Consider the following 24870-nt stretch of genomic DNA (forward strand, 5'->3'; position numbering starts at 1 on the left):
GATCCCTCCTCTGTTATTCATGTGAACTTTGTCTGACTTTTTAAAATTGCAATATGGGACAAAGTGAACAAAATGGAAATTCAGCAATTTTATGGAATACACAATATTGAATTGTTCATTCATAAACACAAAGGCAACTTTCACAGATGAGGTTTTGAAAGTCAAGTAGAGATTGGGTAGATTTCCATTTGTTAGCCCTTAAATCAATGAAGCCAACAAGATGATTTGAATGATCATTTGAATGATTTATATGAAATAATCAGAAAACAAAAAAGACTAATTTCTATTTTTAAATGAGAGAAGAGGTCAATAATTGAATGCTAAAAGGTGCCATGTATATAGGTGGTCTTTACAGAAAGGAAAGAGTGATCAAGGGAAAGATTTTCTTTCTTGAGGGGCTAGGACTACAGAAAGAAGAATATGGACTTGATGTGGGTAGGAAAATGTAAGCAGGGGCATGGACAAGAAATATAGCAAAGGGGCTGAAATGGTTCCGTTTTCTCTCCAGGATTATCCAATGGATAAAAGAAGATTTATGAGGCATCCATGATTGTGGGAAGAACAAAGAACATTGTATACATAGACAGCCTGGTAACCTAGAAAAAGTACTGGACTAGTAATTCAGAGGCCTCAGTTTTTCATGCATAATATGGGCATTGTTCATTACTCTTAGTTTGACTAAGGTGATTTTTTGTGAACATAAAAATCTTTAATTATGTAAAGTGTTAAAGTCATTATTAGAAGTATTTATTAACTGTGAAATGAAATTATAATATTCTTAATCTTCCCAGGTGAATAGGAAGATTAATACTAGTTTGTAGCCATAATGTACTATCATACTTAAAAAACTATCAAAAATCATCCTCCTCTAAATGAATAATTTATTATTATGATATTAAAATGTAAACTCAAGAATTCTACCTTTGGAAATTACTCACTGAGAACATTACTTTAGTCCTTATTTGGAATTTTGTTCTTTATAATTTGCTATGGTATTATTCTTAACAGTAACATTCAGAAAATGAGTTAGATTCAGCTAGATTCCAAGTAATTTAGGAAGACTTTAATGATTTGTCTTTAATTTTCATTTTAATATAATAATTATTATTTATTTAAGAAGAAACTGTTGACTAACAAAAGTTTTCGGATTTCTCTGCCAAACAAGAAAGACGTCTTGCTTGACCATACCTTATCTAAACTGGGCTAGTCAGATTCTCTCAGAATTTTGGATTTGGGGTTGATAGATACCAATTTTTATGTTTACTCAAACTAAGGTAATATAAATTCAAGATAGAAGGGTACATCCTTGTCTTATCTGTGAGTGAAGGAAAACAGAAAAGCCTGAAGTAGATGCAAATGGAGAGAAAAGGAGAATGAAAGAAATGGAGGGAAAAGAGGAAGAAAGGGAGGGAGAAAGAATGGGCTGTAGATGGGAGGAGAAAGAAGAAGAGATTGGAATGACAGGGCAGTGGAAGGAAGGAAAGAAGTGAGAGAGATATTGATTGTAGAAATCAATATGGAGAAGAGCAGAGTTAATAGTTAGGTGTCCTCAGAGGAATAGAGACTCTGATCAGAAATGTCTTATTCCTTGAACCGTTTCCCAGAAAATCTTGACTGCAAGCTTTGGTTTTGATTTCCTTATTTCTACCTGTACTGTTTGTACAGTACAATGCTAAGAACTTTGAGACATATACTGAATAACAGCTTTACTGAGCTCACATTTCAAAAGTCAAATAGATTGTTTAGGTTTTTAAGCATTGTAATATCTTACTATTTTGTTTTGCCTTAGGAATAACAAATTTTTGCATTTGAAATATGAATGTGTTTAACAAAATAAATTTTTCTCTAACTCCATCCTATGGAAGTAACTTCTGTTAATGTTTTGGTATTTTTAAAACTAATGTGCTTTATATGCCAACACACACACACATTAATTTTTACTGAATTATGATTAATAGAATAGTATGTACAGGGTTACATGATGCTGTTTTTATGTAACATAATGATTTTTGGTGACATGTATTTTTATTCCCCATGACATTTAATTGTTTTAAAAGTTATGATCATTCTGTTTTTAACCTACAGAAGATAAATTGAGGCCCTTTGGAGCTATAAATTTTTTATTCTTTTATTCCATAAATTTTTATTAAGTACTCCCTGTGTGCCGAACACTTTGATAAAGTAAGTATGTTCCTTTATCTTGGAAAAGATTAGAGCCTTAAAATTAAAGAGACTGATAAGTAACATCTTCTTTAAAGTCAGGTCAGTCAGCTCTGAAGGAAAGTGGATAGACAAGTGCTTCTTAGGGAGAAACAGTCTAATACAACTACTTAACATTTTTTCAAATGGCTGGAAAAGAAGGTACATGTGAAGAAGCAAAAGATAAAATTAGGAAAGTTAGAAGCACTCAGATAAGGGGGTGAAGGGAAGGGCAGACTCATTTGCTATTTTAAGCAATGGATATCACTAAAAGATTCAAGTGTGTATGGGAGAGGTCTTAGTCAATTTGCATTTTAAATTGATTATATGACAGCAGAAGACGAATTGCTCCCGTATAAAACTTGAAGTGAAGAAACTATTTGAAATGAGAAATCTACTGAAATAGTCTGTGGAGAAAATGAGAGCCAACATTACTTGTGGAGAGAGATTGTTATGGCTATATTGAGAAGATAATTTATGGTATTGATAACTAGTTGGCAATCTGGAGCAGAAGGGTTAGAATAATACCAGATGGCTCTCAGTCGTCTGGTTTTCCACTATTGCGTAAGATGTACAATACAATAAGTGGGGCATGTTTAGTAGAAAGGTGAATATTGATAACTGTTTGGCATTAAGTTACCTATTGGGCACTCAGGTAGAGATGACCAATAGTCAACTAGTGAATTATTTAGTTTTCGATTGAAATAACAGAATACTGCAGATTGGGTGGCTTAAACAACACAAATCAGAAACTTATCTTGCCCCAGTTCTGCAGGCTGGAAGGCTGAGACAAGGAGGGCAGCCTGGATGAATTCTGGCGAGGGTTCTTTTCCTGGCTTGAAGATATAGCCACTTTTTTCCTGTGTCTTCCCACAGGAGAGATGAATAATAGATTCTCTCTCTCTCTCTCTCTCTCTCTCTCTCTCTCTCTCTATATATATATATATATATATGTATTTCTTCCAGAAGCCACATGTTGAATTAGTGGACTCACCCATATGATATCACTCAGCCCTAGTTATCTCCTAGATACATTCCTCCCTAATACACTTTGACAGTTAGGAAGTAAATATTTAAATTTTGGGAAGACATAGTTCAGTCCATAGCAGGTGATATAAATCTAGTGACATCTATGAGCTGGAGGTATGGGCATGTATACCACATCATGAGAGTGGGTGAGTGTGTCCAGTTAGGCATCCAGAGGAATGAAGGAAGAGAATAAAAAACTTAATCATTTATGGTTCCTAGAAGAGGAGAGATCAAGAGTGACTGAAAGTGAAGGTCAGGAGGACAAGCAGAAGGCTCTTAAGATGCCTCTGAATATAAGGAAACAGAAACTTTTATATAGAGTAGAGGATTCAACACTAGAAGATAGCAGAAGAAAATGAGTGAGAGTGAGGAACTCTTTTACCTATCTAATCTATAGCTCTTGGAAACATATGGTATTGATAATGTTTATCCTTTCTTCAATTCTTCTTTATTGGCATTTCTCCAGCTATTTCATTTGTACCATTCACTGCTGTTCTGTCATGTTGCTTGTGATAAACAATGTCAATAGCACAGCAATAGATTTGTGAACTACATAGAAGTATTGGTTGATATCCATTCTTCTATATTCATTAGATTAATATTTTAGCATACAGTAACTTGCATACTTCATATACTTATTTTCTTTTTATTTGACACATAATAATTATACATATTTATGGGATACAATGTGATAACTCAATATGCACAAAGTGTAGCATTTTCATGTTCTTACACCTTTATCATTTCTTAGCGCTTATAGCCCATGAACTCCTCTCTTTTACTTCTTCATAAATTATTTAATAGATTGTTGTAAATTATAGTTGCTCCACTCTGCTTATAGAGTACTAGAACTTATTCCTCCTGTCTATATGATTTGGGGATCTGTTTCCTGACTTCCCTTTATCTGACCCTATACTCTTACTAGCCTCTAGTAATAATTATTCTACTCTCTTCTTTGAGATCAACATAGTAAAATTTCCATATAAGTGTGATAACATTTGGTATTTGTCTTTCTTGGCTTATTTCACTTAACATAATGCCTTCCATCTCCATCCATTTCACCACAAATGAGGTAATTTCTTTCTTTTTAGTGGCAGAATTGTATTCCATTTTGGGTACATACAATATTTACTTTATCCATCATTAATGGATATCTTGTTTGATTCGGTATTCTTGGGTATTATGAATGGTGCTGCAATAAACATGGGAGTACAAGTATCTCTTTGATAAGCTTATTTCCTTTCTTTTGAATATATACCTACCCAGAAAAGGGATAGGTAGATCTTATAGTAGCTCTGTTTTAAGTTTAACGAAGAACCTTAATATTGTTCTCTGCAATGATCATACTAATTTACTACATACACTGCCAACAGTGTATATAAAGTTCCTTTTCTCTACTTCCTTGCAAGCCTTTGTAGATTTTGCTCTTTTGCTAATAGCTATTCTGACTAGAGTGAGGTGAAGTCTCATTGTGGTTTTGACTTGCATTTCCCAGATGATTAGTGTTGTTGAGCAATATTTAATATACTTGTCCACTTGTATATATTCTTTGAGAAATGTCTATTCACATAATTTGTTTATTTTGATTGGATTATTTTCATTTTGTTGTTTTGAACTTTAATCCCTTGTCATCTGTATAGTTTGCATACATTTTTCCCATTCTTTAAGTTTCTACTTCACTCTGTTGTTTCTATTGCTGCACTGAAGCATCTTAGTTTGATATGATAACATTTGCCGATTTTTGTTTTAGTCGCTGTGCTTTTGGCATCATTTTTTTATTGTCGTGCTGGATGGGGGTACCTTGTGACTGCTTTTGGCATCTTAGCCAAAATATCTTGCCTGTACCGATGTCTTGAAATGTTTTCCTGAAAACTAGATTAATATATTTAATATTTGAATCTTATAAAAATAATCTTCTACTAGAAATTATATGGAACCGCTAGACATTACATGGCATTAACAAGAACAGATTGTTGCATGGACAGAATATATCTATTTTGAGAGAATATACCACAGGTGGCTTACCCTTCAAATGAGAAACCATATTGGGTCTGTATTTGGAATTGTTTGAATGACAGGCAAGGCATATAACCCAGAAGACATGAGCTTAGGACTGCTCAAGCATGACCTTTCCTGAAAGAAGAAAAAACAACAAGAACAACAGTACATTTTCAGAAGGCAAGATATTAAAGCAATTCCTAAAGTAAAGAAAAAGGATGTTAGGAAAAGAGTTGCAAAATAAGCTATGTATAAGACAGGAGAAATAGTTTGAGGAACAGGCAAGAGGAACTGGAAATGTATCTCCAGATATTCATTATTTTGTCTTTGCTTATTTTGCTAGGGAAATATATTTGGTTAGTCTGGTAAGTTTATTCTTCATGTGGTGTGATTATTATTTTAACCCAATAGCTTGTAATTTTATTACAGCTTGAAAATTGATTTTCTGTTTTAAGATTTGCTCCAGTATTTTCTCAAGCAAAAAAATTTAGTGTATCTCTATCATTTGGGGGATTATACCTCCATCCACTTTTTACCTAAAGGTATGCTTTTATTTTGTCCTAATTTCTAACATCTCAAAAATATTACTTGAGTTGTAAAAAATAAGTAACTTTTTGTGATTATTGTTGCCAATTACTTAGTGTAACTGAAGCCTCACAAAAGTATATAAATTTTATTTATTATTTCACCTGCTTCATACCCTTTTTAGAATTTGTTTTTCTTCTAGTCATGGTTCTCAACTCTGCTGAATTTTATGGGATATAATCTTATTTTCATAAAAATATGATATAACATAAGGTTTAATACCTCAAGTATCTACTTCATTGTTCTTTGACAGATAGACTGACCCTATTATTTCAACACTTTTTATCTTCCGGCTTGCTTCATTTTTGGTGGAAGTTTCCTGTGTATAGTATGCCTTTTCTGCTGAATGTCTTCAAAATTTTGTTTTTCTCTTTAGTTTTCAGCACTTTGGATATTATTGGTCTTTGCACACGTGCTTATGTAAGCACTGAGTGGTCCTCTTAGCATTTTGCTTCTGTACTTTCACCTTATTGATTATTTTCTCACTAAATTCTCATTCACTTTTTCTTATTTTGCAAAATTCTTGGTCATTGTTTCTTCAAATATGTTTTGGTTCTGTTCTCTCTTCTTATTTGTGATTAGAATCACAAATATATAACAATTATATTACTTTACATGGTATCATAGCTTTTGATTTGTTATTTTTGTGACCTTTAGACTCATTTTTCTTCTTTTTTTTTGAATGAGTGATTTCTGTCAGTTTGGAGAGTATCAATGAAATTGAAAGCTAATGCCTGAAAAAAATTAAAAATAATAGACCTGAAGTCAGATTGACCAAGGAAGAAAAGAGATGTTAGAAATATTAAAATCAGAAATCAAAGAGGCATAGTACTATACACCCCACAGACATTAAAAAGATTATTATAACCTGACTATACAATAAAGCTATTTCTTTAAAGAACTGAAATACTCATAATGTTAAAAAGACACACTGTATCTCTTTGTAGTATTTAACTAGTTGTAGTTAAAAGGACTGTTTAACAAGGAAAATATTAGGTTCAGATAAGTTAACTGCTGAATTCTAGTAAACTTTTAAAGAGGTTATATTAAGATTCTATCCCATTCCCTCCAGAAAATAGAAGAGGTACTTCCTCTTGGTCTAGTATTCTAGTATTAAAACCAGAAACAGACATACCCAATAAAGGGAACACCTAACCTGACAGACATATCTCTCATGAATATAAACAAATACCTTCAGCAAAATTTTAGATGAACAAATCCAACAATATGTTAAATATGCAGAAAATCCCACCTAGGCTGAATGTTTGGAAATCAAACAATGTACTTCACCATATTAATAGGTTAAAGAGAAAATCCTTATGGTAATCTCAATGAGAAATGGGTAAAGCATTTGACAAAATGCAATGTCCATTCCTGATAAACTTCTCAAAACACTAGAAATAGAAGGATAATTCTTTTACCTAAAATAGGCAACCTATTACGAAAATAACTGAGCAGCATAGATATTGAAAGACTCAATGCTTTTCCACTCCTATTAATGTTGTAAACATATGACTATAATGAGTGCCAAAGACAATAAGGAGGAGCTTGAGCTCTGAGATACTGTTGGTAAGAGTGCAGATGACCTAGAAACTTGGAATGCAGTTTGGCAGTTTCTTATGAAGTTAACCTTAGTATGTCTCAACAGTCACCTTTCTAGGTGCATTCCTGATAGAAATGAAAATTTATACTCAAAATTTTGTACATAAATATTAAACAGCATTATCCACAATCAAAAACTGGAAGCAATTAAGTTGCCCTTCAATCACTGAATGGATAAACAAATTTTAATTTAACCTTACAGTGGACGCGCTTATCCCTAAGGAGGCATGGACTGATAAAGTACACAAAACACATTTTATATTAAAATATTATTTTCCATGGAATGAATAAATAACCTGTAACTTAATTCTTTCAATGTGACAATGCTGTATTATAATTCCGTGACTACTGAAATTTAGTATCATTTTGAACTTTAAAATGATCCCTGAACTAAATAATATCTTGTCTAAACTGGTAAACATCAGTGCAAATTTTTATTATGATAAATGTATAACTAGTCCTTTTTAATGGTAAGAGCTTTATTCATACTGCAGTTGTTTAAACTATAATTTATTTTTGAGTAAGCTTAAAAAGTATGTTAGATTTGCAAAGGTGATATTTTGATCACTGTGTGATTTGTTGATGCTTATACCACTGCTTGGAACCTAGGGGATATCTGATAGACCTTGTTGAATGTTGTTGCATAAATAAATGTTTAATGAAATGCATCATAACTAAATTAAAAATATTTTTATCCTTCTAAATCTTTTAAATAAATTTTAATTAGGGTATATTCATTATACAAGGGGGATTAGACTTATATTGTACATTAGTTACATTGCCCCCATTGTCTCTCCCCCTCAACCCTCGTCCTGTCACCCCTTAAAGCAATTGCAAGAGGTTTCTTAGCTCTGTTTCATGTAGGTATATGAAGTTCATCTACCATATACCCTCACCTTAATCTCCTTCAGTCACCTTCTCCCCTCCCACTATTACCATCCCCCACTGTACCTATTTTGCAGTCCTGTTTTTTTAATTGTTAATACTTAAGTTGATGTTCAAAGGGGTGTCTCAATGTATGCCCGCTGTGGGTATACTTTATTTTGGTACATTCAACCTCTTCCATTACTTTCCTTACCCTTTTTCCTCCCACCCCCTGTTTTTCAACAGCTGCAATAGACATCCTTATATCCTCTACCTTCACAGATGGTATGGTTTATTTACAATTTTATAGATGCTCTATCATTCTCTTTTCCTTTCCCTCTTTCCCCGAGTTCCATAGAGTAGTTCCATGTGACAAACATGTTCTACATCTGAGTTTGTATATGATCTTTTTGGTTTTGTGTGTATGTTTATCTTTTGTATCTATCTTCCACATATGAGAGAAAACACGTGTCCTTTGTGTTTCTGAGCCTGGTTTACTTCACTTAATATGATGTCTTCCAGTTTCATCCACTTTCAAACCACATGTCATTATTCCTTATGGCTGAGTAATACCACATCTTCTTGATCCATTCATCACTTGTTGGGCTGGGTTGTTTCCAGAGCTTGGCTATTGTGAATAGTGCTGTAGTGAACACTGTTATACAGGTGTCTCTATTGTATCCTCCTGTCTTATATTCCTTTGGGTAGATGCCCAGGAGTGAAAAATATTTTCTAAGGAATACTTTACCAAATCTGTACTATATACTTTGAACATGTTTTTCAAATTTTTCGTATTATTATATTATAAATATGGATTGAACATTCAGTCATGGGGGGTGAAGAAGAGATAATACTCTTTGAAAGGAATATCTACTTCTTTGCCCAACATTGTAGATGTCAAATAAATTTTTGCTTGTTTATAGACTTACAAACCTAGATTTCTATTATGTACTGACTTTTTGATGATTTTTGTTGTGCTAGTATTTATAATTTGTCCCTATTAATAATAAATTATTTATCCATAAGCATATATAAGTGTATCTGTTATAATGACTTATTTATTAAGCAAATTAAATTTTTGTTCCGGTTTGATAGACTAAGAAATACTGTTATAGTGACAGTGATATCCCTAAAATTTTCAACCATAAAGTGAGACTATTTCATATTATACCTCCTTTGTTTAAACTTATCTCTCTCTTCTGAAAATAGCAAAATTGATCCCTTTAGATACTTGATACATTCTAATTGCCCAGAATGTTAACCACACTTTCTGCATTGCAGATATGGCCATACTAAATGCTGTTTAAGTTATACAAAATTTATTGAATGATGACAAAAGAAAAGCTTCTGAGAGAATAATTGTTTCACCATAAGCAGTTTATTCATCTAAGTTTGTATTCATAAAGTGTAAATTGGCCTTGGCTTTTTATTGATCCATGTGGTATGCACAAATAATGGCAAGGAAGTATATTTTTTAAGATACATATTTAGTCACCTGTGTGTCAGTATGGGAGTGAGCATATGTGTGTGTGTACATGTAGACAAGTGTATTTTTCACACAATTTCTTCTTTTCATTTTTCTTTATACCATCATGTGCTGTTCTTTCCTTTCTACAACATTAACAAACATCTGCCTTCTAGTACAATATGGGCACAAAACACTAAGAACCAGGACATCTCAGAATTAAAATCCACACATTTGGCTCCCATTGGAAATACTTGTTGAGTTTTACAGAATTCTAATTAAAATTTATTGTGTGCAAATCTGATGTAAAGATTTTTTTAAAAATTTCCCCAGATAGCCCTAATGTGCAGCAAATTTTTGGAATCACATTCTAGAATATTTATTTTGTGAAGGTGTCTAATAAAGTTTCTTGTGTATTTTTTGAAATGAGGATTAACTATTTTATTAACATTTTGTAGTTGAAAATGTATGGAAGTTATTTTTATAAGGTATCTAAGGTGATTTGAGGCACCATATGTTCATTCTTTACTGCAATCGTCAACATAATGAATCCGAATTAAGGTATAATCTGTTCTTGGGAAGTATATGTAATGGGAAATGGCCCAATTTAAGAGTCAGGAAACATGGGTCTGACTAGTGATTCTGCCAGTTCCTAAATACATTGCTTTCACTGGGCCTTTTATGAAATGTCCTTTCTTATTGCAGATGGCAATGTAGTTTCATATGGTGTTTTGAATATTAAATGATTTGTGTGCATTTGTGCATGCATAATAAATTATTAAACTCTGAGGTGCTATACAAATTTCAGATTTAATTACTTACTACTATCTATAGCTTGCTTCTAGCTTTTCATGTATATGAAATACAATTTTTAGATCACTTTACAGAACAGCACATCTACTGTTAACTCATTCACATACTTATTTATTAAATAATCATTCCTTCAATGCTCACTACATGTCCGTAAAACTCTTGGTGTGAGTTGGATATACAGAGTCAAGTGAGATATGACTTAAATGAGTCATTGTCTAATGCTGAATAAAGATACAGACACACGTATATGTACATTTGCAGACATATGAATTTTTGGAGGTGGAGAAAGCTCAATGTCCAGGATATACATAAGTAAAATATGAAATTTTCAAACATGAAATTTATTTTGTGGTCTTTTAAAAACTAAGCCAAATATATTTAAATCTAAGGCATCATTTGAATGCCTCTTAAGCATTGACATTTTAGTGTATTAAGAAGAATATGCTTCACATAACAAATATTTCTATTGAGAGGCAATATAAGTTAATGAATAAAGGTACAGTGTCTGAGAAGTATTATTTTTCTTCCATTTTTTTCTTCTATTACGGATCAGTTGCATGAACTTGGGTAGATTTTTAAGCACTGTGTTTCATTATCCTCATCTATGAAGTAATGTTTAATAACTCTTGGAGTTGTTATGAGAATTAATGAGGTAGCACATTTAAATTCTTTGAATGATGCTTGACACAAAGCAATTGGTTATTATTTGCTACTATTTTAAATTTACTTTAATGATATTGCTTAGTCAAGGAGAATAGCCTTCCTGGTTATTAAATGTATCAGAATGGTTAACTGGAAATATTTCACTCTTAAGGTAGTTATTGAACTGAACAGATAAATGATTTAATCAATGAATTATAGGAAAAATAATTAAAGGTAAAACACTTTTATTATAAATCAAGGCCTAAGTATTTTCTTTTTTGCTTTCTGTATCAAATCTGTTCGTTATTATTCACAAGATGCTCAGATCCTCTATAGAGTACCATGTGGTACTTTTAAAGAGAACATCTGTTTTATAGAAAGAACTGATATGCAACTTCATCCGTAGGAAAAAAAGCTGTTCCATATAAAAACTTAGAACTGCAGGTAAGGCACAGGATTATATTGGATTGGTTTGACTGTTCATAAAGAATAGTACAAAATTATAAGCTAAACCACACGTTTCAGATGGACTGGTATTGTAAATTCAGTGGTTATTTTGTTCTTTCATAGAAAAATCATTTTATAGATTTCAGAGCTTGTGAAAGGTCACGTAAAATGTGGTTTCTTCTTCTGTGGCTGAATAGAATTTACCCAAGATATCTTAAATTGGGAACTCTCTTGACATTTTTAGACTATGTTATTTTGCTTATTGTTTTAGAAAAAGTATAGTTTTACTTTTAGGTCTTTCTTTCTGAGAAATCTGGCTTTTTCTCTCTCCTTTTTTTTTTAAAGAGGGAATAATCTCTTGATAGATTTAGAAAATGCAAATTTTTCTTTGCTTTCCAATTGTACACTTTTATCTTAGAAGATGTTCTCTGATTTTCTTTCTGGACAAATATTAGGACAGAATCAATCAAAACATGATGTTAAATTTACACCCAAGAAAAGAAGTGTGCCAGGCATTAATTTATGTAGATTATCTAGCCAGTCATAAAACTTATTGACCAATGAGAAGTTCTGAACTCTTTCAGCCTGACTTATCCTTTTCACATTACATTTTATGATATAAAATGTAATTTATATATTGTTTTGCTAATATAAATATCTAATGTCTTTCAAAATCATTATGATACTGGTGATGAGCTTTAAAATGGATATTTACTTCAAATATAGATTTTATCCTTTGTCCCTGTTGTCTCTGAGAAATCTTTACATGTCAGCTGTAAACAAACTGAGCCTATGGTTGATTCTTCCCCCATCATAAGGCTATGTCTAAAATTGTATGTTGCCAGAATTTGTGTCTATTCACAAATCAACCAATATTTTTTTGTTTTCCAGATTTCTAAGAAAGTATATCTGCAGAGAGAGAGAAGGAAAAATTCAGAGTAGGTAAAATACTTGGTTAATTTATCAAGAAATACTTTATTTGTTGAGTTAAACAACATCCTGATAGATTTTCCCTTGGATTATAAATTTCTATAAAGCTCTAGGAGATATGTCTGTGTATTTTCTTATGTTCTGTACCTTAAACAACTTTTCAAATTTGAATGTAGCCTACACTGTGTTTCCATCAAACCTCATACCTTACAGTATGGATTTTAGTTAGTACTTTTCATGCTTATAAACATCATGATTTAATATTTGTTTTTTTCCCTGATTTCTTTCTGCCTCACATAAACGAGGTATAGTAAACTTATTGAATGGAATTGGATCTAATATTCAAAATGATGGAATGTTTTATAACTGACTTATAAAAATCCTAAGTGATACTCTTCATATAATAATTATGTCTTTATATTAAATATGTAAACTCCATGAATGCAATTTATCAACTATACAGCTCTTAAGAGAAGGTCTAAGATCAAGATTTTGTTAGTTAGAAAGAGCATTAGAGAAGAACTCAAGTAGAAATAATCATACATTTTTATAAGTATTTTGCAATCACCTTAGAAATAGTGCATGTGTTGAATACTTTTCATGCTGCTCATAAGTTTAAGTATGAGAATTTAATCCCTACTTTAAAAGAAATGTATTTCAGTCAATGAGGAAGACAGGTAACACCCTCTTTTATTGAAGGTAGCATGCTATGACAATTATCATTTGAGTTTTATTTTTTGGTCACAACTTAAATCTTACTTCTTTGGGGAAGAGTTTCCTGACCACCCAATCCAAAACACTCTCCCAACTGCTATTATAATAATATTTAAAGTGCACAATAATATCTAACTTTTTGTTATTACCTATGAATTATTTTTCTATCTTTTCCAGATGAATTGTCGGTTGTATGATAACCAATATCATTTTAATTTTGTTAATTTCTTTTTTGGAATTATGCCCAACATATACTTGACTTTCATTAAATATTTATTGGCTAAATGCATGAAAGGATATTAAAAATACTTGTGTCATGGAAGCAGAGATAAGGAAACTTCACTCATTTATCTGATATTTATTTGTGTCTACTGTGTATGAGAGACAGTACTTGCTCCTAGGAATACTCTCTTAATCTTAGTCTGGTGTGAAGACAGTGACCAACTGGGTAAGTCATAAGAATTGTAAGTGCTATAAAGACAGTGGGATGACATTGACCAGTTAGCAGAATAAAGCCTTTCCATGATTTAGGAAATCAAAAGCATCCTAATGAAGTTTCATTTTAGCTAAAACTTGACTGTTTTGAATGAACCATGTAAAATTTGTAAGAGTATCACTTGCAGTGACCCTGTAGTGGTAACAGCAGGGTCTTTTAGGAAAATGAAACCCTGGTGTGGATAAACTCTAGTGGCACTTGATAGAGAGAAAAGTGATGGAGTTGCTGGACTCAGAACATACAAAGCACCATGTTCTGTATTATTAGCTAATAAAAGAAAGCAAAATAGATAATGAGAAAAACATATAAGTAAAGGAAAAGAGTAGAAGAGACTGTGATGCCTAGAGTCTTTGCACTGTGTTATTATTTGGTTACTTTGAACTTAAATATTTCCAAAATCTCTTCTCTCACCTTTTCTGTATGAATGTTATACAGACACACATGCATATACCTACTGTGTGTAAAAATAATATCTGCATGAAATAATTAAATCAATAATTATTTGCTAGTCACTTATTTATAGGCTCATAGGCCTTATAAAATCACAAAAAGATAGTAAAAAAGTTTATCAAATGGGTAAAATCAATCTAGTGTATAAACAATACAGAATGGGTCTGATTAAATAATAAATGTGTAATTAAGTTAATTTATTTATTGACTATCCCTCCTTCACAGGAGATAAAAAGTCTAGCTCTCCTTTCAAAACATCAGTTTAAGAGCTTGGCTTGGCTCCAGTGGTAGAGCACCTGGCTTGCAAGCATGAGGCCCTGAGTTCAAACCCTGTACTACCAGAAAGAAAAAGAAAGGAGCACTGAAACTTATATATGTCAAAAGCATCATCCCAAACACAGAATCTGCAGATACATAAAAGGGAATAGATGGGTTTAGTTGACTGTAAAGGGCTCTGTAGGGCTTCTGACATGAATTAAATTTTGAAAATAAAAGATGATGTCTATTAATAAACAAGTGGGGAGAATGTGACAGATTTGTATAACAAAAGCTGAAGGCCCATGACATAAAAGTAAGAACCACCAATATGTGTGAAATTAACAAATATGTTAATTTCATAGAGAGAACAAACTCAAGAGTATGAAAAATGAAAGCTACCTTCACAAATATGTAAATGAACTATGTCTTGGACTATGATTTACAAGAAGGAAAATAATTCAAAAACTGGTTAACGTTCTAGGGAAGCTGGATGGAGCAACTCTTCTAAAGCATAATGTTATCATTTATCTGTAGGTTGAAACTTTAAATACCTTCAAGTATAGCACAACTTTATATCAATTAAAACTAACCACTTAAAAAACTTAAATGGTTTTTATTTACTATTTTCAAAGTAAGCGTTTTTCATCACATTGCATTCTAATATTCTAAATTTTTATTTTCAAGGAATAATTAGGCAGAAGTAACAGTGTATGATGATATATAATCTTTACAACAGGAATATTGAAAATAGCAAAATACTGATTTCCATTTTATTGAATTAGTTACAATCTAGTTATTCAATGACTTAATGGATGTTATTTAGCCAAGTACTAATTTTCCATAACATTAAGTAGTTTTATATTTTCTTTCTGTGTAGAATATTCCACAAGACATGTGCCATAAGTAGCAATTCATTGATTATGAAAAAAGGCATTGTTAGAAGTATTAACTTATACCTATTCATTTTAGATATAAATCATAAAATTCCAAGGCTTACCAATATTAAGGGTCAGAAGTTAAGTAATGCAAAGAGTTTTAGGAAAACATCTTAATTTCTCTTACATATATGAAAAAAATAGTGTATTTTATGTTACTTAACACTTGTGATGAATATGGTACTATTCATACATTACAGTGTCTATCCTTGTTTGTTGATAGATACCTGTTTAATGATCACCACACATCTATTAAACATCTCAATAGAATAATTACACTGGAATTTGCTGGGAATTTGTGGATTAAAAAAAATGCGTGACCCAAACCTTCAAAAGCTCTCAGATTATTGACAGGAATGTTACACAAGAAATAGCATCAAAAAAGTTTGTAAAAAATACTGTCGGATTTTGAGGATGACGTGAACAAGTCTGCCTTATTAAGTCAGAGAATGAATCATCAAAGTGGAATCTGAACTGCCTAAATATGTTCAGAAACTTATCAGAAGGGTAAAGGGAGAAAGAGCAATTCAGGTAGAAGCCCTCCTTGTGTAAAAGTTGTGAGTATTCCATCTCAGTCACATTGCAGGGTGGCATTGCTGTCTTGAGAATGACTTTCATAGAGGCTGATCACTCTTCCAAGGGCTAAGTCAGGATGGACTTTGATCAGCCCAATGTAGAACTGTAGTTTGGTACATGTTTTTTTAAGGACAGGAGGACAAAGAAGGGAATTAGGACACAAGTGCAGTAAGCTGGGTGGGAAATCATGAATAACAAGGGAAAGGGAAAGGTAGAGATAGTTTTAGAGACTTAAGAAATCAATTCAGTAGGATTTAGTAATGACTGGATGCAGGTAGAGTGAAGGGAAAGAAAAACGGGAGATAATTCTTATGTCTGTCTTAGGTAACTGAACTCATAAGTGAAAATTGGGGTCAGAGCACCTTTTTTGGAGGAGATAAAGCAAAGTGAGTCATGTTTAATCTGATGTAACTGGGAGATACATAACGAAATATCTAGAGGGTAGATAGTCATCTGTCACCAAGAATATGACTCAATTTGGAAACCATAATATGGGAATGGACTGAACTTTACCTGGTCCTTAGAAGACAAGGTATAAAAAGGCATTCTTGGGCCAACAGGTGTCATGCTCTTACAATGATGAGGAGACAGGAATACCTTTACTTGATGACTACTGGGGCAAATGTATAATGACTTATCAGAGATCAGTGGGTGAAACCAAATTATGGATGAAAGTAAGAGATGGCATACTTTTAACTGAAGCAGCATTTACAAAAGGAAATGAAATCACACTAAATTTCATTTGGCGTTTAAAGACTAATCAGGGTAGAGTATAATAGGAGGGCTTTGCTACATTCTAAACATGAGTTTGGTTGCTGTGACTTGAAGAGATAGAAGCACATAATAGCCATGGTATGAGAGCAAGGGTAGGAATGAAATGTACACTCATATTACAGACCAGTAATTGTACCAGTGATTCAGTAATACTTACAAAATGCATTTTGCCATTTTCGCGCCACATCTCATCTTGTCTCCAGTTATCTGGGTTTCTAGGAAAAAGCTTTTCTGTGATCCTTGCTTCAGTCTCCCCTCCATTTGATTCTTTTTATTCTGTGCTGCCAGACTCTTGTCTTTCTCTTTGTTTCTGCTGACCTGCTGAGTAGTCCAACAGCTGTAGTGGCAAGTATTTTCGCTTTGGGAGTAGATGGAGACAAGCATGTCCTACACATACTATAGTATGTGTAGTATACTATGTATAGTATACTATACTATACTGGACACGGAAATAAATGTCTGTTGTTTAAGCCACTTAGTCTCTGCTGTTTTGTTAGGACAGTCATGGAAAACCAATTTGTAACACTTTCCACTCAATAAGCTTGTACTTCCATGAGTGAATTTTTTGTAACATGCAGCTTATCTTTGCTACACTTAAAATGTAAGACTTTTCATAACTTGATGGTCCCTTCTCTTGTCCTTACTTGCTTTTGCATTTGTAACATTATATCAAAGCTAAGTGCATTTTATTCTCATTTTCTTGTCAGTGTTATATTTTCTCTGAGTTAATTTTTTCATTTTTCTGGACATTTTGAGTACATTTGCTAGAGTTGGAATGAGAATCTCAGTAAATGAATAAATAATGATTTAGTGACATCTGCTGTGTACTTGAACTTTTATTGATCTTCTAGAATGAAATTTTCCAGTAGACACTAATCACTGGGGGGTTTTGTAGCTCTTATTAAATTTGATGCTTTAAAAAAAAACTTCTATAGAAAGCAGCTTTTCTTTCTGATGTTTCTGTGGCTCATGCCTATAATTCTAGCACCATAGAGGCTGAAGCAGGAGGATTGAAAGTTCAAAGCCAGTCTAGATTACATAGCAAGTTCCAGGACAGTCTGCGATACCTAGTGAGACCTTGCCTCAGGACAAAAAAAAAAAAAAGCAGTAGCTTTTCTGATCAACATGAAGTCAACATAGTGACCTAATCAAGATTTGAAGTACAGCGTGGGGGCTATGCTTTGAATCTTGGCTCAGCCTATTGGAAGCTGGGTTGCAATGAATAAAACAATTTAATTGAAGTCTCATTTTCTTCATCTGTATAACAGGAATAATGATAGTTGTGTTCTACTCACAGCATGCTAATGATAACCAAGCACATGATTCATGGTAAATGCTCCCTCCCTACATCTGGGAGGGGGCATTTATCATTATTTTCCTGTATCCTGTTGCTTTGTAGTATGAAAAGTCATCTTGGGTTAATATTGTTACTGTTAGAACATTATTATGATATTATTCAAGATAAGAGTTTTCATCCTAAGCACTATTAACTATTTGGACTGAGTAATTATTTGTAATGAGAGCTATCCTATGCATGTAGGGTTTTCAGCAACTGATGACTACCCAGTAGATGCCAGCAGTAAACACAAACCCCAAGTTGTGATAATCACAACAGTTCCTGACATTGCTAAATGTGCTCTAGGGTTCTAAATTGTCCTCAGTTTAGAACACTGAAAAATATTTCATTTACAAATGGAAACGGTATGTTTCATTTCTGCTTCTGAAGCGAACCCTACCATATTCTAGACTTAGTTTGAGTGGTAGTTTTGGCATTTGCAATATGATTAAAATTTGATTAAAAGAGGTCAGCTGAAATGTAATCCATAATTTCTATCATTGTGTTACAAGGTTAAAATACACTGATAGGTCTAATTCTATAAAATAATGCATAAAGAGGACTTAAAATTGACTTAAAATTGATCACATGCATTTTCATGAAAATATGTATTTGATGAAACAAGTTACTCCTGTCTTTGTTAGAGGTAGCTCGAATATTATCAGCAAAGGAAGTAATTACTCCCTTATTTCTCAAGGCTCTAATGGTTTGTCTAAAGTAGAATTGGGAGTAGGAGAGAGATAACATTACTCTTTAAACTAAGCTGCCATATTTCACAACTAAATGTATAGAATGATGAAGCACCTTAAAAAATATTAAATATTGAAGAGGTAGTTTTGCCACTTAAATACATGAAGTCAAGTACATGTGGATATATACAGTCTTTTTAAAGTAGGATATTAGATGAAACTTGCTGTGGTTCAAGAAATCAGAAGAAAGATTTAAAAACTAGTATGCTTGCACAAATCTCAAGGTATAATGATAAAATTATCTCTGTCATTTCTTTGTAATCCATCAAAGTGATTAGTGCCCATCAGGTACTGACCATTCCTGTTTTTTTTTTTTTTCTTCTGGTACTGGGGCTTGAACTCAGGGCCAACACTTTGAGCCACTCCACCAGCCCTTTTTCGTGAAGAGTTTTTTCAAGATTGGGTCTTGTGAACTATTGCCTGGACTGGTTTCAAACCACAGTCCTCTTGATCTCTGCCTCCTGAGTTGCTAGGATTACATGTGTGAGCCACCAGCACCCAGCTCTTTTATTTTCTTGGAAGTTTCAGTACTTTGTCACTGATATACTGGTCCATGTGGTTCAGGTTGAAAAGTATATGTTGTGGATCTGTGGAAAAAGTAGTTAATTAAAAATATATACATATATAAAATATCTACATACAATTTAAATATATTTATCATAGTGTGGCTATATAGAGATATTTATACTACAATGAAAAACTCAAGTGACTTTTCTGGATCAAATGGATCCAGAATTCAGGTGATACACCCCATATGACGGATAAAATCTAGCTGACTATCTCCACTAAATACTAGAATTAATATAACTTAAGAGCATAATGGAATTTTTAACAGTTTAATAGTTAATAGTTACCACATCATGTTTTCACGCAAAAAGCAGGTTTTCACACAACTTTACCAGCAAGGTGACATGCTAGAAATGAGTAAGTTGCTTTTCATTCATTTTCAATATCTAGGAAAAAAGAATAAATTGCTTTTTATTCATTTCAATATCTAGGAATTTTATGCATTGCCACTTTGAATATAATATATTATAGCTTTTGCCAGTGTGAACATTAGTTTTAATTCTTTTGTTTTTATTTTGTTGGATATCTTTTCTCTTTGATTAATACCAACCAGTCTTTCCAAAATGAGAATACATTTCTAATTAAATGTATCTTCCACCCTCAATTATATTAAATGTCCAATTATATTTATTTGGTTAATTTTTGTGTTTATATTTTGTTTTAAATACATCATTTAAAATTAGGTTTAATATTTTTTCAGTAATAGTGATTAATATGTATATAGTTTTCTTTGACATGATATCTTTAAAGTTTTGTAATAATAGGGTTATGCAAATTAATTACTAACATCACTATTTTAATAGTGGGAAAAGTGAGCCTGTGGTGAAGAAGGGAGGGCTCAGTAAATGAAGCCGAAAGTTTTAGAAGTAATACTTTATCCTGCTTTCTCTGACTCCTTTACCCAAGCTCTAAAGGTACATCAAATTCTCTACTGGACAAGCTTTTATCTCTTTTGTTAGTGAGAAAATGAACTTGTGGTTCCTTAATATGATGTGTAATTTTCCATTGTGGAGTCCCTGTTAAGTTGATAAAGGCTACCAAAAGTTTTGGATGATGAGTAAATACTGCTATCCAGTTTTCTTTTTCTTTTTTTCCCCTTCTTTCCTTCCTTCCTTCCTTCCTTCTTTTGCTCTCTCTCTCCCTCCTTCCCTCCCTCCCTTCCTTTCTTTTTTTCCCTTCCCTTCTATTTCCTTTCTTTTTCTTTTTAATGAAAACCCAGAAGATGTTTCATTTGATGTTGATAATAGCAAATTTAAGGAGGAAATGATACTGAAAAATAAATCCACATTTTAATAGTTAGGTATCAGGGAAGGTGGAATACCCAAAGAACAGTATAGCTTTCTGTTGTTTTAACCCAACATGTGTATATGTTTGCACAAATGCATACTTACACACACACATACATTTATTTTTCTTTATAAAATAAGTACGGTGCAAATTTTAAATAATTTTTTGCTTTTTGTCTACACTTTTGTCATCTTCAAAATCAATTGCTCTTCACTTCAGGCATATTGTGTCCTTATGTGGTACTATACTAAAAAGAAGTATCAATAGATTGTTGAGCAGATACAAACAAATCACATCACATTTGTTTCAGGAAGCAAAGCTGACTATTTTGTCTGTTTCACAGCACAGACACAATTCAAGGCCTCACCCTCCCAGGACACAGTACATTATACACTCAAAAAGAGGATGTCTTGTTAGAAACTTTGAGAGCATGGTGTCATCCTGAGTGATGGAGTTTAGATAAGTGCCAGCAACAGTTTTAACTGTCAGTAACAATATCCATCCTATCATCTTGAGGATTCGTGGTTGTCTTAGTGGAAATCAAAAGATAATGCCAAGATGTCAAAAGTGCAGAATGTCCTGTTCTATGGAGTTTAACTTGCTAAGTTTCACTCGTTTTATTCTCAATTACTACAAGAAGCAGGTGGAGAAAGTTAACTCCTTGAAGTATAAACCTTTAAAATTAATTATTCATCAGGGTTCAAGTCAAGTGAAAGAATCTATTTCACTTCTTTTCTTTCTAAATACATTATACCTGCTCATTAATACAACTACGGTTAGGTGGAAGAAGAATGCCATTGAGATCTATAGATACTTTCTTTTCTATGTGAACATGTCATGAATTTCACTCCAGCATGTCAAGCACATACTGTTTTTAAGTAAACATGTGACTGTCTATTTAGAAAACATTTTCTTCAGTGTACTGCCCTGTCCTAATTCTAAACTTTTCAAAGTCTACTTAGAAATGATTTTTCTTTAGAAAACACTGTATTTTTTTGCCTTTTTAAATTTTATACTTTTATTTATCAAAGAATGTGATTACATCAACACAAAATAGAGATTATTCTGATGGGACATAGAATCTGTTTTCTGGGAGGATTATATAAATGAGAAAAATATTTTAGACTATGTATTACTAAGAATTCTAAGATGAATTTATCAATTCAACACAGAAAATAACCAATTTTACTTTTATAACAGTGTACTTGAGGATAGGGGTTTTATGATATCCATTTTTTTTCCTTTAAATTATGTCACAAGTAAGAGGATAAAACTAGATGGAATTTTCTATTTTTTAATTTTTATTTATTTATTTATTTTTGTGTTACTGGAGTTTGGACTCAGGGCCTGTGCTTCCTAGACAGTCATCCTTGTCTGGAAGGAGAAGCCACTCTGCCATCCCATTTTTGTGAAAGTGCTAGGCAAAGGATTTTTTCCCCTTTCCCTTGTTATTTTTTGGCACTGGGGTTCAAACTCATGGCCTCATGCTTGCTAGGCAGGCACTCTTACCACTTGAACCACTTCTCCAGACCTGGATTTTACAAAGGCAAGTTCAATTCACTATTCTCAAGCTTTCTACAGTTTGCTGTATTCTCTCAAGTTTTTTTTCACTGTACTCTCTCATATTGTAGAAGAAAATGCTTTAAGAAAAAAATGTTTGAAAAAGATTAATAAAATTCTAATCCTATTGTTTTGAATAATTAGTTGTATTTTTCTGTTAGTGTAACTTCTAGAATAGTCACAACTACCCAAACTAATTATAAATTTTAACCAAAATAAACAACTTAAATTCACACTTATTAACAAAGTCAGAGTGCAAGACAAAATATTTTTAATTTTTCTTGCTGCTATGATTATATTAATATTCCTCTGCTCATGTTATTCATTTCATCTCTTCAAATCCAGCCTGACTTTTCAAAAGTCTTCATTAAAAGCTTTTATTTCCTTAATAAATCCAAATTTCTAAGTCTTTAAATTTTCACCTCCATGTGAGCAGACACTTTTTGTGCCATATTGATGACAAATATTGTTAAGAGTTACTATTGTGCCTGTTTTATAGTAGGTATTAGAGAAATGTTTGTGAAAGAAAACATATAACATATCTGATCTCAGTCTACATTCAGGGTCATCTATCACAACATCTCCAGACACTCGTGTTTTAACCCACTAGGTATTTTTTCCTGCCCTCTGCTCTTTCCATTTTATGTAAAACGGCTTGTCCTCACATCTGCATGCTTCACTTTGACTATGATTCTAAGAATAACCAAATCATGTGCTTTCTTAATCACCTCATTTAAAGTTGTTGTCTTTTATAAGTTCTGCAGAATGTTTTTGTATTTTCTCACTAAAAATATTTCATTTTCTATTTTTCTCACCTCCTTGATTTAAGTAAGATAAAAAGACAATTGAGCTTATTAATTCTTCTTCTCCAGCAGAGAAAATGAACTTTGGGTTCCTTATCATGCTATTTACTTTTCCATAGGACCCAGCATACAACTTTTGGATGCTGGTGCTCAGTGAGTGATTATTGAATGATTGGACACAACTCTGTTCACAGTTAGTCCCAGAATAGATTATTTTTCAGTTGTCGCTTTTCTTCTAGACATCTTAGAAATTTCCCACAGCTGATGTGGTTTGATAGGAATTCAGCAGAACTACAGACCAAGGCTTTCTCAACTATAATATATTGTAAGAACTTTTGCAAATGTCACATTGTACCTCCAGTACAACAATAAAATAAATAAGTAAAAATTATGTCTGCACATACAAAAAAAGATAAGAAAGGTAGCATATAATAAAAAAGACCACTGATTCTGAAGAAAGAATATTCTATTTTAATACTGTTCTCTATGGACTGGTCAAATAGATTTCTTAAGTTAATTGAAGTTGATCAGAATCAATAATTTAGGATCATTAACATTACATGAGGAAACAATATGTTGCACAGCAAAAATTGGTGCTCAATAAATCTTCCCTCTTTTCCCTTTTCCTCTAATTCTTTCCATTCACTTTTCTATTCCCCCCCTTTTTGTCTTGACCTATCCTTTAAAAATGCTAATAATATTAAATGGATTTTAAGACTTTTTTGACATAAAACATTCATGGTCTTGATTCAGTCTTTTTAAAAAATGCCTTTCATTTTCCATGTGTAAAAATCGGGAACAATACATTTGGATTATATTGAAAAACAGAAGATTAAACAATAGTGTCTTAAACTTCTAGGAAGAAAAATACCAAAAAAGTTTTTTTTTAAAAAAACCAAACATTATTGGTCAGTAATGGTAATGAACACTTACCTTTCAAATGAATTTCAGAATTGTTTTATTCTTTAGATTTTAATGAAATGGGATTTAAAGAAATTTATAGTTTGAATCTGGACTGACAATGGATGAAAGACCAATGTGCAGAGTTGTTTGCAATGGGAACAGATGTTATCTATTGTTATATGGCCTTTTGTTTTTTCTTTGCCTAATTTCTGTTTTCTTTCAAAAACTGAGTGCATCTGTCCTACTGTGTTTTGGGGCAGCCACAAACACATTTAATAGAATGGTAGACTTTCTTATTATGGTACGTACAAGTAAACACAAAATACCAGATTTTTGATACTTCTCTTTCTCCTTTTATCACTTTTTTGTCTGAAGAACTGTATTTATTTTGCCTTTTTTAATACTTGACAATATTTTCCTTTTTTGCTTTTGCATACAAAGATAAAGCACCATTTTTATATAAATACTCACTTTTAATCAGTTTTTGCAAATGAATTCACTATTAATATTTATTTTTTGACATGGTATAATGCTGATTGGATGTTTTCCACATACAATTGTTTCATTAGTATGTTACATGTTCAGTTCTTTTTCTTGGTTTTCTTCTTTGTAATTTTTTCTCTCAGCATGTTCTCTATGCCACTTTTTCCTTTATGTTTTCCAGAATGCTTTTTGAACAAGTGTGTTGTGAATTTAAAATAACCCATTTTTATTTTCAAGCTCTGAAGTGACATTCTTTGCCTCTGCTATTACTCATATGAGGAACAAAGATAGAAGAATGATAAAAGAAATATAAACTCCACGATAGGAGTTACTGCCAATTGATGACTTATTCTAGAATATCAAAGATTTCTTTATGAATATTTCATTTTACTTAATAAAAATATA

General features: G+C 32.3%; 1 protein-coding gene across 3 annotated transcripts in view; it reads left to right on the forward strand.

Annotated features, from left to right (window-relative positions):
* Galnt13 (polypeptide N-acetylgalactosaminyltransferase 13) overlaps positions 1–24870 on the forward strand; it is a 522920-nt gene that overhangs the window by 98153 nt on the left and 399897 nt on the right. Inside the window, exon 2 of one of the 3 annotated variants that reach the window (XM_074070811.1) lies at positions 12536–12582. The exons of the other annotated variants lie outside the window; for them this stretch is intronic. The gene's annotated coding sequence lies outside the window, so the exon portion shown is untranslated. The remainder of the gene's footprint in view (positions 1–12535; positions 12583–24870) is intronic. 3 annotated transcript variants of the gene reach the window in all.

Source organism: Castor canadensis, chromosome 4 (assembly GCF_047511655.1).
Source record: "Castor canadensis chromosome 4, mCasCan1.hap1v2, whole genome shotgun sequence".
Classification (NCBI taxonomy): Eukaryota; Metazoa; Chordata; class Mammalia; order Rodentia; family Castoridae; genus Castor; species Castor canadensis.